The sequence below is a fragment of the Cupressus sempervirens genome, chromosome 9 (genome assembly GCF_028749045.1).
Source record: "Cupressus sempervirens isolate cs-2001-9-10 chromosome 9, ASM2874904v1, whole genome shotgun sequence".
Lineage (NCBI taxonomy): Eukaryota > Viridiplantae > Streptophyta > Pinopsida > Cupressales > Cupressaceae > Cupressus > Cupressus sempervirens.
Window position 1 is genome coordinate 471,923,107 of NC_143126.1, and position 15,866 is coordinate 471,938,972.

At 37.0% G+C, this 15,866-nt stretch overlaps 1 pseudogene; it reads left to right on the forward strand.

The window, feature by feature from the left end:
• LOC149539367 (uncharacterized) overlaps positions 1-14,281 on the forward strand; it is a 90,772-nt pseudogene extending 76,491 nt beyond the window's left edge.
• Positions 14,282-15,866: the final 1,585 nt, after the last annotated feature.

Consider the following 15,866-nt stretch of genomic DNA (forward strand, 5'->3'; position numbering starts at 1 on the left):
CCTAATTTCAACTCTAACTCTAACCCTCATTTGAGCTTCAATTCTAACTCTATCTCTAACTAAAACCTCAACTCTAATTCTAATCCTAACCCTAACTATATTTGTAACCTAAACCCTTATTCTTACCCTTGCCCTTACCTTAACCCTAAACCTAACTCTAATTCTAACCCTAACTATATTTGTAACCCTAATCCTAACATTAACTCTAACTCTAATTCTAAACCTAACCCTAACTATAACCCTAACAAGATCTGTAATCCTAAAAATAACCCTAGCCCAAACCCTAATGCTAACCCTGACTCTAAGTGTAACTCTATTCCTGACCGTAACTCTAACCTTATCCATAACTCAAACCCTAACAATAGCCCTAACCCTAACACTAACCCTAATTTAAATCTTAATGCCAACCCTAACTCTAATTCTAATCCTAATCCTAACTATAACTCTACTCTTCAATATAACATTTTACATAACAATATGCTTAAAATAAAATTGAACTAAAGTGATGAAAATAAACACCATATATAGAATTAAAAAATAAAATGTTCAAGAATAATTTTATAGTAAGTTTACACTATTACAATTTTATAGTACCTTTATACAACTATATTTAAAAAGAAATAAATAATTGGGCACTAACCTTAAAAAAATAGAAAAAAAATTAAAAATACTTTCCCTGTTGTGCTGCGATTGCCACTAGCTTATATATACCTATATACCTATATATATATATATATATATATATATATATATATATATATATATTACGGCGATAGTAATCATTCTCGAGGCGCCTATTTTCATTTTCATAAATTTCAACTGTGATTAAAATAACCTTGGGATTAAATGAAAATAGGCACCTCGAGAACGATTACTCTCGACGTAATATATATATATATATAAAAGCTAGTTATAAAATAAATCCATCTAATGCTAAATTAAATTTGATTGTAAAAGTAAATATCAATTTTATTCCACATATTCTATTATTCTGTACTAGTAAAATTGAACACTAAATTAAGTGATTTATTAATTAAATTAGTTGTTAAATGTTAAATCATTATATGTTAATTTTAATTCAATGTTAAATGTTATATTCTATTTCTTAACAAGTTAATGGAAAATTTTGAAAATGCCAAAACTTTGCATAAGTAAGCATAGCAATAAAATACAATGTTATATGGAACTCCAAAAATTTTATTAATATTCCTCGAAAATTACAATCTCAGGAAGATGCATCTACAATGACTGTAATTTCATAAAATAAAATAGAAAGTGAGATCAAATTATAGGGGAAAAATCTAGTACTAGGGTAAGTGCACCAAGTTGTGGTGCCAAAAGTGGGGTATAAGTGGACACATTTGTTTTGAAATTAGCAATTTCTGAACTTCAACAAGAATTTGAAGTTAGTTACACCCAAAATTTTAGGATATGACGAAAACAAAAGTAGTAATCCTTTTAATCTAGTTTCTAAACTACTAATTTTTTTTCAAAATGCTTTAGTTTTAGGTCCTCAAAAAAGGGGGCCACAGAAAGTGGTACTATTTATTCCAAAAAACCATAACATAGTACAAAGTGTGGCACCCCTAAAATTTTAAATTTTTTAAAAAAATTCTTTACTCGCTCTGGTCAAAAGTTACTTAATGCTATGTATTTTATCCTAGATTTTTTAGGTAATTTAATAATGTATTTTTTTAAATAATTTTTTAACTAGACACATCTCAAAAATGTGAAATATATATGTGCTCCCCCTATAAATGATTGAAAACAAATCTAAAATGAAAACTTTTTTTTTCAAAGTGTGTAGAATGGAGTCTAGTTTCTTAAAAACTAAGTTGTTGCAAAATTTGATGAATGAGCTAAAATCTACAACCCAATTAGTACATGTTAGTTTTTGACAAAAAAATGGACATACATTCAAAAGAAATTATAGATGAAAGGCTTGAAATAGTTCAAATTAAAAAAAAAATATATGGTTATATAGCTAACATAGAGACCTATAATGTCATGTAACTTGATCTTATCAATGCTCAACCATGAGGAATCTTGAAGGAGAGCACACAAGAAAAATAAATCATTTTTTGTATGTTTGCAGCAAAACATTTCTCAGACCAGTTTATAGACTCCAAACCTTTGGGTTGGATCTCCAACTCAAAACCAACCCTTAGGCTTGGTTTAATGAAAAGCTTTGAATAGAGCATACACCCTATAGTGTGTGCGCACTATTTAAATTTTTATTTATTTAGGTCTCAATAGCGCATGCACGTTATAGTGCACATGCACTATTGAGACCTAAATAGTGCATAGAGAGGGAAGAAGAGATGGAAAGCAAGAGAAAGAGAAAGGGGCAGGGGATGGTTGTGTGTGTGTGAGAGAGAGATAGAGAGAAAGTAGGGGATGGGAGAGGGAAGAGAGAGAGTAATTGATGGGAAAGAGAGAGAGAGGAAGTGAGAGAGAGTAGGGGTGGCAGAGAGAGTACAGGATGGGATAGAGAGGAAGTGTGAGAGAGAGTAGGGGTGGTAAAGAGAGTACGATATGGGAGAGAGATTGAGAGTAGGGGATGGCAAAGAGAGAGTAGGCAATGGGAGAGGGAGTGAGAGAAGGAGAGAGAGAGAGAGGAGGATGGGAGTGTGTGTGAGAGAGTGTGAGAGAGAGCAGGGGTGACAGAGAGAGAAAGTAGGGAATGGGAGAGGGGAGAGAGAGTAGGGGATGGGGGAGAGAGAGTAGAGAGGGAGAGAGTGAGAGAGAGATAGTAGGTGGTGGAAGAGGGAGTGGGAGAGGGAGAGAGAGGGGGGACGGGAGTGTGTGGTGTATGTGAAAGGGAGAGAGTAGGAGATGGGAGAGAGAGAGTAGGTGGTGGGAGAGGGAGTAGGATAGGGAGAGAGAGGGGAGGAATGGAAGTGTGTGTAAGAGAGAGAGAGAGAGAGTAAGGGATGGGAGAGAGAGGAAGTGTGAGAGAGAGTAGGGGTGGTAGAGAGAGAGTACAAGATGGGATGAAGAGATTAAGAGTAGGGGATGGGGAGAGAGAGATTGAGAGTAGGGGATGGGATAGGGGAGAGAGAGAGAGAGAGAAGGCGATGGGAGGCAGAGTGGGAGAGGGAGAGTGAGAGAGAGGAGGATGAGAGTCCATATGTGTGAAAGAAAGAGTAGGTTGAGAGAGAGTAGAGGATGGGAGAAAGAGTAGGCATTGGGAGAGGGAGTGGGAGAGGGAGAGAGAGGGGGGATGGAAATGTGTGTTAGAGACAGAAACTACGGGATGGAAGAGAGTGTGAAAATTTGTGAGAGAGAGAAGGGGGTGGTAGAGAGAGAGTAGAGAGGGAGAGAGTGAGAGTGAGAGAGAGAGGGAAAGAGTAGGCGGTGGGAGAGGGAGAGAAAGTGAGAGATAGAGTAGGGGATGGGAGAGGAGAGAGAGGGGGGATGGGTGTGCGTGTGAAAGAGAGAGAGTAGGGAATGGGAGAGGGGAGAGAGAGATAGAGAGAGAGTAGGGGATGGGAGAGAAAGAGAGTAGGTAGTGGGAAAGGAAGTGGGAGAGGGAGCGAGCGAGGGGGATGGGAGTGTGTGTAAGAGAAAGAGTAGGGGATGGGAGAGACTGTGAGAGAGAGTAGGGGTGGATGAGAGAGAGTGAGAGTAGGGGATGAGAGAGAGAGTAGAGAGGGAAAGAGTGAGTGAGAGAGACAGTAGGTGGTGGGAGAGGGAGTGGAAGGGAGAGAGAGGGGGAATGGGAGTGTGTGTGAGAGATCTAGAGAGTAGGGGATGGGAGAGGGAGTGGAAGGGAGAGAGAGGGGGAATGGGAGTGTGTGTGAGAGATCTAGAGAGTAGGGGATGGGAGAGGGGAGAGAGAGAGGGGGGGATGCAAGTGTGTATATGTGAAAGAGAGCATTTAGGGGATGGGAAAGGAGAGAGAGAGAGAGAGAGAATAGGGGATGGGGGAGAGAGAATAGGTGGTGGGAGAGGGAGAGGGAGAGGGAGAGGGAGAGGGAGAGAGAAGGGGAATGGGAATGTGTGTAAGAGAGATAGAGTAGGGGATGGGAGAGAGTGTGAGAGTGTAAGACAGAGTAGAGGGTGGTAGAGAGAACTCATACATAATGGGAGGGAGAGAGAGAGAGAGAGTAGAGAGGGAGAGAGAGTACTTGAGAGAGAGAGAGATAGTAGGCAATGGGAGAGGGGGAGAGAGAGGGAGGATGGGAGTGTGTGTGAAAAATCTAGAGAGGAGGAGATGGGAGAGGAGAGAGAGGGGGGATGGGAGTGTGTGTGTCTATGGAAGAGAGATTGTAGGGGATGGGAGAGGGGATAGAGAATAGGGGATGGGGGAGAGAGAGTAGGTGGTGGGAGAGGGAGTGGGAGAGGGAGAGAGAGGGGGGAATGGCAATGTGCATAAGAGAGATAGAGTAGGAGATGGGAGAGAGTGTGAGAGTGTGAGAGAGAGTAGGGCATGGTAGAGAGAGCTCATATGGGATGGGAGAGAGAGAGAGAGAGAGAGAGAGAGAGAGAGAGAGAGAGAGAGAGAGAGAGAGAGAGTAGGGGATGGGAGAGAGATAGTAGAGAGGGAGAGAGAGAGATAGTAGGCAGTGGGAGAGGGGGAGAGAGGGGGGATGGGAGTGTGTGTGAGAAATCTAGAGTGTAGGGGATGTGAGAGGAGAGAGGGGGATGGGAGTGTGTGTGTCTGTGAAAGAGAGAGAGTAGGGGATGGGAGAGGGGAGAGAGAGAGTAGGGGATGGCAGAGAGAGAGAGAGAGTGGATAGTGGGAGAGGGAGAGAGAGGGGGAATGGGAATGTGCATGAGAGAGAGAGAGAGAGTAGGGGATGGGCAGGAGTGTGAGAGTGTGAGAGAGAGTACAGGGTGGTAGAGAGAGATTAGGGGATGGGAGAGAGAGAGTGAGAGTAGGGGATGGGAGAGAGTGTGAGAGAGAGTAGGGGATGGGAGAGAGAGAGTGAGAGTAAGGGATGAGAGAGAGAGAGATAGTAGAAAGGGAGAGAGAACTTGAGAGAGAGAGAGAGAGAGAGAGAGAGAGATAGTAGGCAGTGGGAAAGGGAGATAGAGAGGGAGAGAGAGAGAAGGTGGGGATGGGAGTGCATGTGACAAATCTAGAGAGTAGGGGATGGGAGAGAAGAAAGATAGGGGGATGGGAGTGTGTGTCTATGAAAAAGAGAGAGTAGAGGATAGAAGAGGGGAGAGAGAGAGTAGGGAATGGGGGAGAGAGAGTAGGCAGTGGGAGATAGAGTGGGAGAAGGAGAGAGAGGGGGAATGGGAATGTGTGTAAGAGAGAGTAGGGGGTGGCAAAGAGAGAGTATAGGATGGGAGAGAGAGAGTTGGGGATGGGAGAGAGAGAGAGAGAGAGTAAGAGTAGGGGATGGGAGAGAGAGAGAGTAGAGAGGGAGAGAGAGTGAGAGAGAGATAGTAGGTAGTGGGAGAGGGAGCGAGAGAGGGAGGATGGGAGTGTGTGTGAGAGATCTAGAGAGTAGGGGATGGGAGAGGAGAGAGAGGGGGGATGGAAGTGTGTATCTATAAAATAGAGAGTTTAGGGGATGGGAGAGGGGAGAGAGAGTAGCCTGAGAGAGAGAGAGAGTAGCAGATGGGAGAGAGAGACTAGGTAGTGGGAGAAGGAGTGGGAGAGGGAGAGAGAGGGGGGGATGAGAGTGTGTGTAAAAGAGAGAGTAGGGGATGGGAGAGAGTGTGAGAGAGAGTAGGGGGATGGGAGAGAGAGTGAGAGTAGGTGATGGGAGAGAGAGAGAGTAGAAAGGGAGAGAGAGTGTGAGAGAGAGCTAGTAGGTAGTGGGAGAGGGAGAGAGGGGGGACGGGAGTGTGTGTAAGAGATAGTAGGAGATGGGAGAGTGTGTGAGAAAGTGAGAGAGAGTAGGTGGTAGAGAGAGAGAATGGGATGGGAGAGAGAGAGTGAGAGTAGGGGATGGGAGAGAGTGTGAGAGAGAGAGTAGGGGGATGAGAGAGAGAGTGAGAGTAGGGGATGGGAGAGAGAGTAGAGAGGGATAGGGAGAGGGAGAGTGAGAGAGAGATAGTAGGCAATGGGAGAGGGATTGGGAGAGGGAGAGAGAGAGGGGGATGGGAGTTTGTGACAGAGATCTAGAGAGTAGGGGATGGGAGAGGAGAGAGGGTGAGAGAGAGCAGGTGGTGGGAGAGGGAGAGAGAGTAGGAAGTGAGAGAGGGAGAGTGAGAGAGAGTATGGGATGGGAGAGGGGAGATAGAGTAGGGAGAGAGAGAGAGAGTAGGGGATCGGAGAGGAGAGAGAGAGTAGCTCGAGAGAGAGGGGGGATGGGAGTGTGTGAGACAGAGAGAGTAGGGGATGGGAGAGGAGAGAGGGTGAGAGGGAGTAGGTGGTGGGAGAAGGAGAGAGAGAGTAGGGTATGGAAGAGGAGGAAGATTGAGAGAGAGAGAGAGAGTAGGGGATGGGAGAGGAGAGAGAGAGCGACAGAGAGTAGGGGATGGGAGAGAATAGAGAGTGAAATAGTAGGGGATGGGAGAGAAAGTGAGAGAGAGTAGATGATGGGAGAGGGAGTAGGAGAGGGGGAGAGAGAGAGTAGGAGAGGGAGAGAGAGAGAGAGAGTAAGGATGGAAGAGGAGAGAGAGACTGAGAGAGAGAGAGTAGGAGATGGGAGAGGGGAGAGAGAGTAGGGGATGGGGGATGGTGGGATAGGGAGAGATGTGTTTTGACATAGTGCGCACGTGCTTTATAGTGCATACATGCTATAGTGTGTATGCACTATGTCAAATCACCCAAAAATAGTCACAAAGCAAGTTTGGGTCCCATTTCATCCATTCTTTGCTTTTTGTCTATTGTGCATTCTATTGTTCCAATAGAAAACACGGGTTTCAAGATGTTGGAAGTTAGCAAACACTATTTGAACACTTTTTGAAGCTAGCAAACTCTAAATTCAATCATTGGATATGCTAGTTGAAGGATTTTTTAATATTCTTTCTATAGAAAAGGTTAGTGAAATCCTTTTTAAATATTGTTTGTTGATATATAGAGACAAATTTGATTATAGTTTGACATGTTTAATATATAGTGAATTCACTAAAATTTGTATGTTTGAATGAATTGTTATTTGAAAATGGTTAGAAATTTGGCAAGTTATTTGATATATATTGTGTATTCATTGAAATAATTGTAATTTTTATTTGTATTTGAATGATTTTTAATTTAAAAATTGTAAGTAATTCAAATGTTTGAATAATTTGACATGTAGAAATCATCATCATGCCAAGGAAGAAACCAAAAATTCAAACAAATGAAGATAGGGAGAGAGATTTGGCAATTAAAAGAGATAATATGAAACTACTATGTGAAAAAAGAAAATTGCAAAGCAATAATGAAGAATTGACTTTTGAAGAGAATCGCAAATCACTAACACAAAGAAACAAAGAGAAAGAATTAGAAAGATAGAGAGAATGAATGGGACTATTATGCTCAAGAAGACAATTGAATTATGAAGCTACACCATCTTCCAATGTTGGAGTCATATCATCCTCTCATGTTCAAGAGACACTAATTTGTAGATCCAATGATGTACACACTCCATCATGTCATGTTGAAGGAACAACATCAACATATCAAGTAGGTGATATTCCATCTTTTGCTTCTTATTGCTAAGGCACATCATCCTTGGTTCAAGGTACGCAAAACACTCAACCTTATGTTGATGTTCAAAATGTGAGGGAATTGAAGAGATTATAACACCTTCTAGAATTCATTTTAGAAGACCAAAATATTTGATCAATATTGATACTAACATTTTGAAATCAATGCTTGACAATATTAGTAAGCATACTTGTCAAAGAAAAGTTAATCGTATGTGGAGATTATTCTTTAAAGAATTAAATATTACAATTAAATGCCAATTATTTGTTGAAATGATGATGAATTTGAAGTTTAGGCTATCATGAAGATTCTTGGGCTAAGAACGATGAACGATTCAAATGAAAAAACATTGTAAAGAATCTAATGAGTGCTTATGACAAAGTGGGTTCTAAATCACGCACCAAAGATAGTAATATCACAAGATGAGTACTTACATAGACAATAGTAAGTACCCAAATGAATAAATCTCAACTCATAAGAAAGACAAGAAAATATTGAAAATTGGTAGATGTACTCTAAGGAGAGCCATGCTAAGATGTGAGAGATTGGAAGATCTAACAAAAAATAAGTTATGGACATTTAGCGGTAGACTACCATGAAAGGATAAAGAAATTAGTGAAGTTTTGAAATCATTAATCAAAGATTTTTGAAAAAATAACACATGTTTCCCCTAATCAAAGAGATGTTGTAAGAAGGAGGATTAGTAGACAAAATTGTGACCCACATGCAAAACATTTCTTGGACTCAACTTAGACACAATTTTTTGCAAAATTTATTGGTATCTATCTTCAAATTTGAATAAGTCAAAGATTTTTTTAGATGGGTAAACCTTTTTATGTGAAGATAAATCACACATGCACAACTTCTTGTTGTAGTATACATATTGAATTTTCTAACCATTTTGATGTTTTTAGGCACATATGTGTGCTTTTGCATTCTAAGTTTGTTTTGCAAGATTGTGACATGAATGAGCCACCAAGATCAAGAGAATTCATATCTAAAATTTTATGTTAAATAGGGAACAACCAACAATTTTACAAGACATCATGCTTGGATGGTACATGCTTATTTTGTGATTCTTTGCAACTTTTATCAATTTTTGAACATATGGATAGTACACATGCAATTGGAAATTAAATAATAGATTATAGAAAATTTAAGATACTGACATATGTTCTAAAAGATGGAAATTAGGGTAAAAGATGTGATTTAGCCATTGAAAAGATTCTAGTGTATGAGTTCATGAAATTTTTTTGTGAAAAGATTATTTATGAGTATGCAAGGCATACATATAGAGCTTGATGGCTAGATTTTCAATTCAAGTTGTACAAGGATACATTTCCACTAGATACCATTGTTTCAATTGCAGACTTCATAGAGAACTACACACTACAACCACAGAATGAGGTACAAGCAATGTATTATACTTCTCAAAAGATTTCCATATTTGTTTACATAACATTCATGCATTCACCTACAAGTACAGAGGATGACAAGAATATTTTGAGGGAGTGTCATTTTTATATAAAAAATGATCAATCACATTCTACAGAGTTTATATAGGGTTGTTTACAACCATTTTATGGAGATTTGGCTAACAGGGGCATAACATATCATCAACACATTATTTGGTTAGACAATTACGTATCTCAATTCAAGAATGTACAAATTTTCTATTGGTTGAGCAAGATGCATAGGTTGTGTAGAATTCAATATATGTGAAATTTTATGGAGGTTGGTCATGGAAAGGGAGAGCATGATGGTGCAGGCACATTCATCAAAAGAGCCTTATCTTGTGAAGAACTAAAGTACAAAGATGGAGCAATATTGATAGTTGCAAAATTGATCGTCCAATGGTGTAATGCTATAATGGGTCTAAGTAAGGAAGGTGAGTCCACAGTTCATAGATTTTTTTGGTTGATAGATAATACTAACATTGCACCATATGAGGATTGTTGTACACTAATAGGATCTAGTGAGTTGTACTCTTTTAGAAGCTCTGATGTAGGTTCATGGAGTATCCCCACATAAAAAATGGCATGCTATTGTCCATCATGTGTAGAGGAAAATTGGGATGAGTGCGAGTTGATTGAATGGGTGGAAAAATAGGATATATGAGTTTTGGACCCAATTGACACCTATCGTCCCCCATAAGCACTAAAAATGGTAGAGATGGATTCATCTATTGAATTTTATTGCTTGTCTGATCTAGTGCAACCTAGTTTTATATATATATATATATATATTTGTAATTTCAATATATAACTTTTATAACTTTTACCTAAGTATTTTCTAAATTATTGGCCACATTTTGTACATTTGTCACTGCAGGCCATTTTTTTGCTATTATTGCACCTAAGGACAATGAAGAAGGGACAAATTATTATTTGTGTCATTGTGTCCAAGCCAAACAAAATTTGGATCACTCAGTTATAGATGGTGAAGGTTTAGAGTACCATGTCGGTGTGATGGTTGTAATTGACACATGGCTTAGATGATATTCTATGAAGAGCCTAACTTGTGGTTGTTTAAGGATTGGCAAACAAAAAGGAAGATTCTTCATTATTCAAACCTTGTTGTGACATCAAATGACCACTTGATAAAATATGGTGGAAAACCACATAATAAGATTCTTTGGAAAGTTTGCGAGTTAGACCATGAGGCAATACTTGAGACATTAAAATGTAGAGAAGATCCAGTTGGCTCATTCTATTGAATAGGGAGAGAGAGAGAGAGAGAGAGAGAGAGAGAGAGAGAGAGAGAGATCAATTGGATCCAAATACAATGTTGCGACCTCTCCCTCAAGACTGTCCACATGACAAGGTGGGTATTGTTATTATGTGTAAGTGATGAGATAAATTTAAATCAAAGATTTTATTTTTTGGTTTTTTTAGAATCTAGATACATTATTTTAATTTATATTAGATTCTTTAATAGGGCCCATTTTTCAGATTAGTCATTTGAATAAGTGAAAGTTTAGAATTTTTTGTTTAGATCAAAATGTAATGAAAGAATTGTTAGAATGTGAATTCTTTGTTATGTAAAGTCATGATTGTGTGCATGTAACTAGAAACTTCAAACTGGAAAAAGCAAGGATACAATGGGAGAAGTTCCCAAGACTCATCAAGCCATTCCGTAAGCCACTTGATCATTGCTATAAGCTCAAAGAAATAATTCTTTGAATTTGGAACATTGTTACCAATAATGATATTATGACTAACAAGCTTTTATCTTTTATTTTATTTTTCATTCATAATTATTTTAGATAAACTCTAAAACAAATTTATATCCAAATCATAAACTTATGAAACCCATCCTATAAATTTTTTAGATGTTGTCTATTTGGAAGCATTAAGACCAAAGTGTTTGATCTTTGGTTCACTCCTAGTCACAAGAACTAGTAACTAAGTTTTCTTACACATATCATGCATAGGAATTATTAATAGCAATCACAGGGTCTTTACTTACAACAACAATATCATCATTCATTTTTCTATTTCATTATTCCTATAGAATTAGTATAAGAATTAGGCCCAGAGTCATTTCTTATCTACACATCACAACTTCCACAATCCTATCTCGTGGAGCTCTTATTGCAACCAATTCAATATTTTTCCTTTTATTTTTTTGAGTTCACTAATAATCATTAACATTCAATGCAAGAGATTTAAGATGAATTTTCTAATCATCCATATCATACATACTCTGCTTTTAGTTTTATCTTTTCTTCCAGGGATTTCCAAATGATTGATAGAATTTTTACTTTGAATTTGCAACATTACGTTCTTCTAACCCTAAAAACTATCATCACTCATCCTAACATTTTCCATCAAAATAGATTTAGGATATCATCACTTCCTACTTCTTCATCCTTAAACTTGGGCTCCCTACATGTAGGCCTACGGTGAAGAATAATAGGGGTAGAAAAGAACTAGGCTAGCATAGCCAAATCTACACCCCACACCCCTAACTATTGAACTCAATTTGTAACCCACTACTCCCTCTGCATTCACGCATTGAAAACTATAGAATAAGTGTTCCATTGAAATTTGTAAGAGAATCTCTAGAGATCAACCTCTAATTTGAAAAATAAGCTATTTAAAGGTATGCTTATTTGGATTCTATCTAAAAAAAAATTCCAAAATGTTCTTATGAGGGTTGATTGATTCTCATAAATTAGATATTTGGTATAGTTATTCCTCAAACTCTAACATTAAACTCCATTATGATGCATTATAATCTGTTATCCCAATGTGATCTTAGATTGATCAATATGTATCCTCATTTTAATCTTTTCTTTTTGTAAGTAGATGCATGTATCTAAAATATGTAATACAAGGTCAAGGAGTTGGATCATCTAAAGAATTATTTCCCCCTTTAAACTGACAAATTACTCTTATGAATCATTTGAAGAGGATACTAAATCACTTATAATCATCTAAGGTCTAAAATCGAGTCATCTAGATTATATTTTCTAACTAAATCCTAGACTAAATATTGTTATTAAATTGTCATAATGTCATGCATTCAAGTCTCAACCTTAGTGATTTTGATGATTAATGTGTCAAATTACAATTTACCATTAAACTAAACCATAGCTACAATCCATGGTAGTGGCTAAATTTTTTTTAAAGCTCTTTACCCATTGTAAAATTAAATCTGTTACATTAACTAGTCTTCATTCTTAGTCAACTTTGGGTTAAATTGTAGTTGGGTTTTCCTTTCCCATCTTTGTTTTCTTGTAATTCTATGTTTTCCTTAATTTTAGAACATTTCCATCTAAATGATGCTGATGGCTTTAACTAGGAAGTCAAATATGTTAAAATTTAATTAGATCTACCTCTTAACAATTCCTTAAACTAGGTTTACACTTAAAAAATTAAATATATCCAATAGGCCAACACATGCCTGATCCATTACTAAGGTGATACATCCAACATTTAAACACAATGCAGTGGACTTTAAATGACTATCAACACAAGACAATGTTAGCCATAGAGAATTTACCAAGCTTATCTCAATCAGCAACCCTAAGGATGTGGAGTAGAAGAATTTGTAGCTACCATCACTTGGGAGTTGTAGTGGATGATGTCAACATGTAATCTATAGTCTAAACTTTATACACCCTCTATCCATGTCTTGGCTTACCCAAACCTCCACCTACATCCATAGGGTAAATCAATAGCACTGATAATCTTCTTAACATATATTATTACATTAACATTCAAGTCAATTAAATAAGACTTACATGTGTAATTAGTACACACCACGAAATAAATCTATTCTTCATCAGTGGAAACAAACATGGACATATCAACTTGTTTTCATTATCTCTTGAGATAAAATTTAGAATCAATGCATTTTCTATGGCATTGCTATATTCATCATAGTACAACTTAAAGAACAATACTAGAAGATATTGATTCTTGAATGAGTAGATACAATAATTTTATGAAATAAATAATTTGTTCTCGTGGTAGTCTTCTGAGTTTGCAGCCAACATATGAGCAGTTATTGCTCACTCAAATTTTTAAAATGAATAGTATAGAAAAAATTTTAATGTAAGATTTGATTGTTTTTAACCCATTTATTCTTTGAGAATAGAGAAAAAATGTAGAATTATTCATTCTAAGTTGGAGAATCTTTGCAAGTAATAAAATTGCATTGTTCACATTTTCTAAAGTAGAAGGGGAATGGAAAGCCTTTAGAAATTATTGTTGATCTTTTTGGAAATGTAGATTCTTTTCATTTACCACCCCTTTTAAGTATATAGTGATTCTGGTTGCAATTTTTTGGCTTTCAAATAAGATATATATTTTTTCATTAAATAGAAGGGAAATGGCTATTACTTTCAATCGATCATGCAAATTAAGTGAAACATTAACAATAGAAGTTGTCCCTAGTAGTCGTGTCACCATTTTGTCACTCTAGAAGTGGAGCTAAATCATTCTCCCATTTTTTATTGTAGATAATAGCTATTATGGGTAGTATTGCATGCCCACTGGACACAAATGGGGAGTTCAAAAATTCATTTAGCAATGGATGGGATTGACTATTGTCCAAGCATCCTATACCATTCCACTATTGTTTTGTTTTGCTTCTTATATTTTGATTCAATTTCTCAAATATGTTGTCTAGTTATTAGTTATCCGTTATTGATTGTTGTAGATCATAAACTCAGAATTTTTTGTAATTCTGGGTATTGGAGGTCTAATAGTGCACTGTTCATTAGTCAACAACAATGATCCATGTATGGTAGGATGCCACAATTGTTGTTATGCATGGGGTATTTTGGATTGCTTTCTAGCATCCATGGAAGCTTGTGGGGCACTCTTGGTTATTTTTGTAATTATTTTTGCAATCCTTAGCATTGCCTATGGGCTACTAGCAGTAACAATGGAAATTCAAAGGATATGGCAAAGACACTAGATCACATTTTGACAAAAAGGGAACTCGCAAAGGTTGTTTTTAAAACTCATTTTGGACTTTGAAATCTACAAGACAAATAATTATCTACATTTATCTTTATTATTTCCAGTTACTGTTTATCTTTTATTTATTTACTTTTGCAATGTATTTTACTTTTATTTTTAGGAATATGTTGTTGAAGACTTGCATGGACAATATACACCTCCTAATCTAGAACTAGAACATGAAGAATGCTTGAAAGCCTTGAAGCTCCTATAAATCCATTTGAAACCCAATATGGTGTGTGTACCAGTTTTATATTTTACTTTCTTCCTTGGCCTTTCTAGTAAAATGCACAAGTATCTTCAGATATGTAAATGTTTGTGCCTATCAAGCATGCATAAGTTCACACTTATAGTAGGCCCAAGAATGGACTCCTCTATGACTCTAAGCTAATTTTAACTATTAAATTTCTCCTACGGGTTGATGGTTTCATATCTACCTTCATTGAAACCATAGACCAAGGTAATGTGGCAGTATTAGTTTTGATATTGAGTCTTCACCACTTCATTGCTAACATTGGCAACCAAAGCATGGTGCTTCTAATATATTTGCTTCAGTAGCTATTTATTCCATCTATTGATTGTCATTGTAGCTAATGAGATTATATGGAGCATTGATGTGGTCACTTGAAAATTTTCTAAATATACTATAAGTGATGCGGGTATATATTGGGTAGGTTGAGCTTATGCTTTGAATAATAAAGAACTTTCTAGAATCACCCTATAAGCTGATTGGTCATATGGCAGCCTAATAGAGTCTAGTATAGAGGATTGTGCCCTTGTGAGATTACATTTATTTGGTTATGTTCCTTCTTACAATTTTTATTGCCTTATGTTTTTTGGGTTCAGATTTGAAAAGAAGACACTCTCATGTGTCCTTTGTTAAATTATTGATGTAGTGTTGCAGAAAATAATTCTTTTCAAATCAATTTCTTTCTAGAGTTGGTCAATATGAAATATAGTTAGTATATTCCAAAACAAGTAAGAGAACCTAGAAATAATTTATCCATGATCATCATGAGATGACCATCTCAAAACTGTTCATTGAGCTCATTTTTTTGGCTACAAGACTAATACTCTTGATTTGCTTCCAAATCATGGTTGCCTATAACAGATACCCAAGAATACTTGTAGTCATTGAATTCCAATTTGTTGGACTTTGACTAGTAAATTATTATCATAAAGTTGGAATGTTTGAAAGGGTTAATACTTGATTATGTATATTCATCTCACGTGTCTTTCATGAGGTTTGTACTATTGTAACATTTTAAGATTTAATTTTATGGATTTTTCCCTCATGTTGTACATGATAGGTTCGTTCAAGTGACATATGATGAGGTTGTCTATACAACATAATGATTGAGTTGAAGTGATCTATGAAGTAAAAGGCTATTTAATGTAGCTATTTAAATCATGCATATTTCATGGCAATTTCCCTCTATTTTGTAGTCCTTTTGCACAACACTATTTCTAACATGGTGTTAGTTGTTCAAGTTCATGAATGATCAAAATATCTGTGACTATATAATAACTATGTATGTGTTGGCCAACAATTGGAACATTTGTGGTTTCAAGATACACTCCTTTTTAAGCCCTTTCATAGTTTTTGGATGCAAGTTGGTCTCTATGCATGTAGCCTCATTCCATGAACCCCCTTTGTCCAAGTGCTTCTCGTCTGCTACACTCTCTTACTATTTGTGCATGCTGCTTGAAGAATTGTCCAAGCTTTGTCACCCTTTTTGTGCATGTTGCTAGAAGTACTACCCAAACATTTCTATTTCTACACCGAAGTACCCAACTAG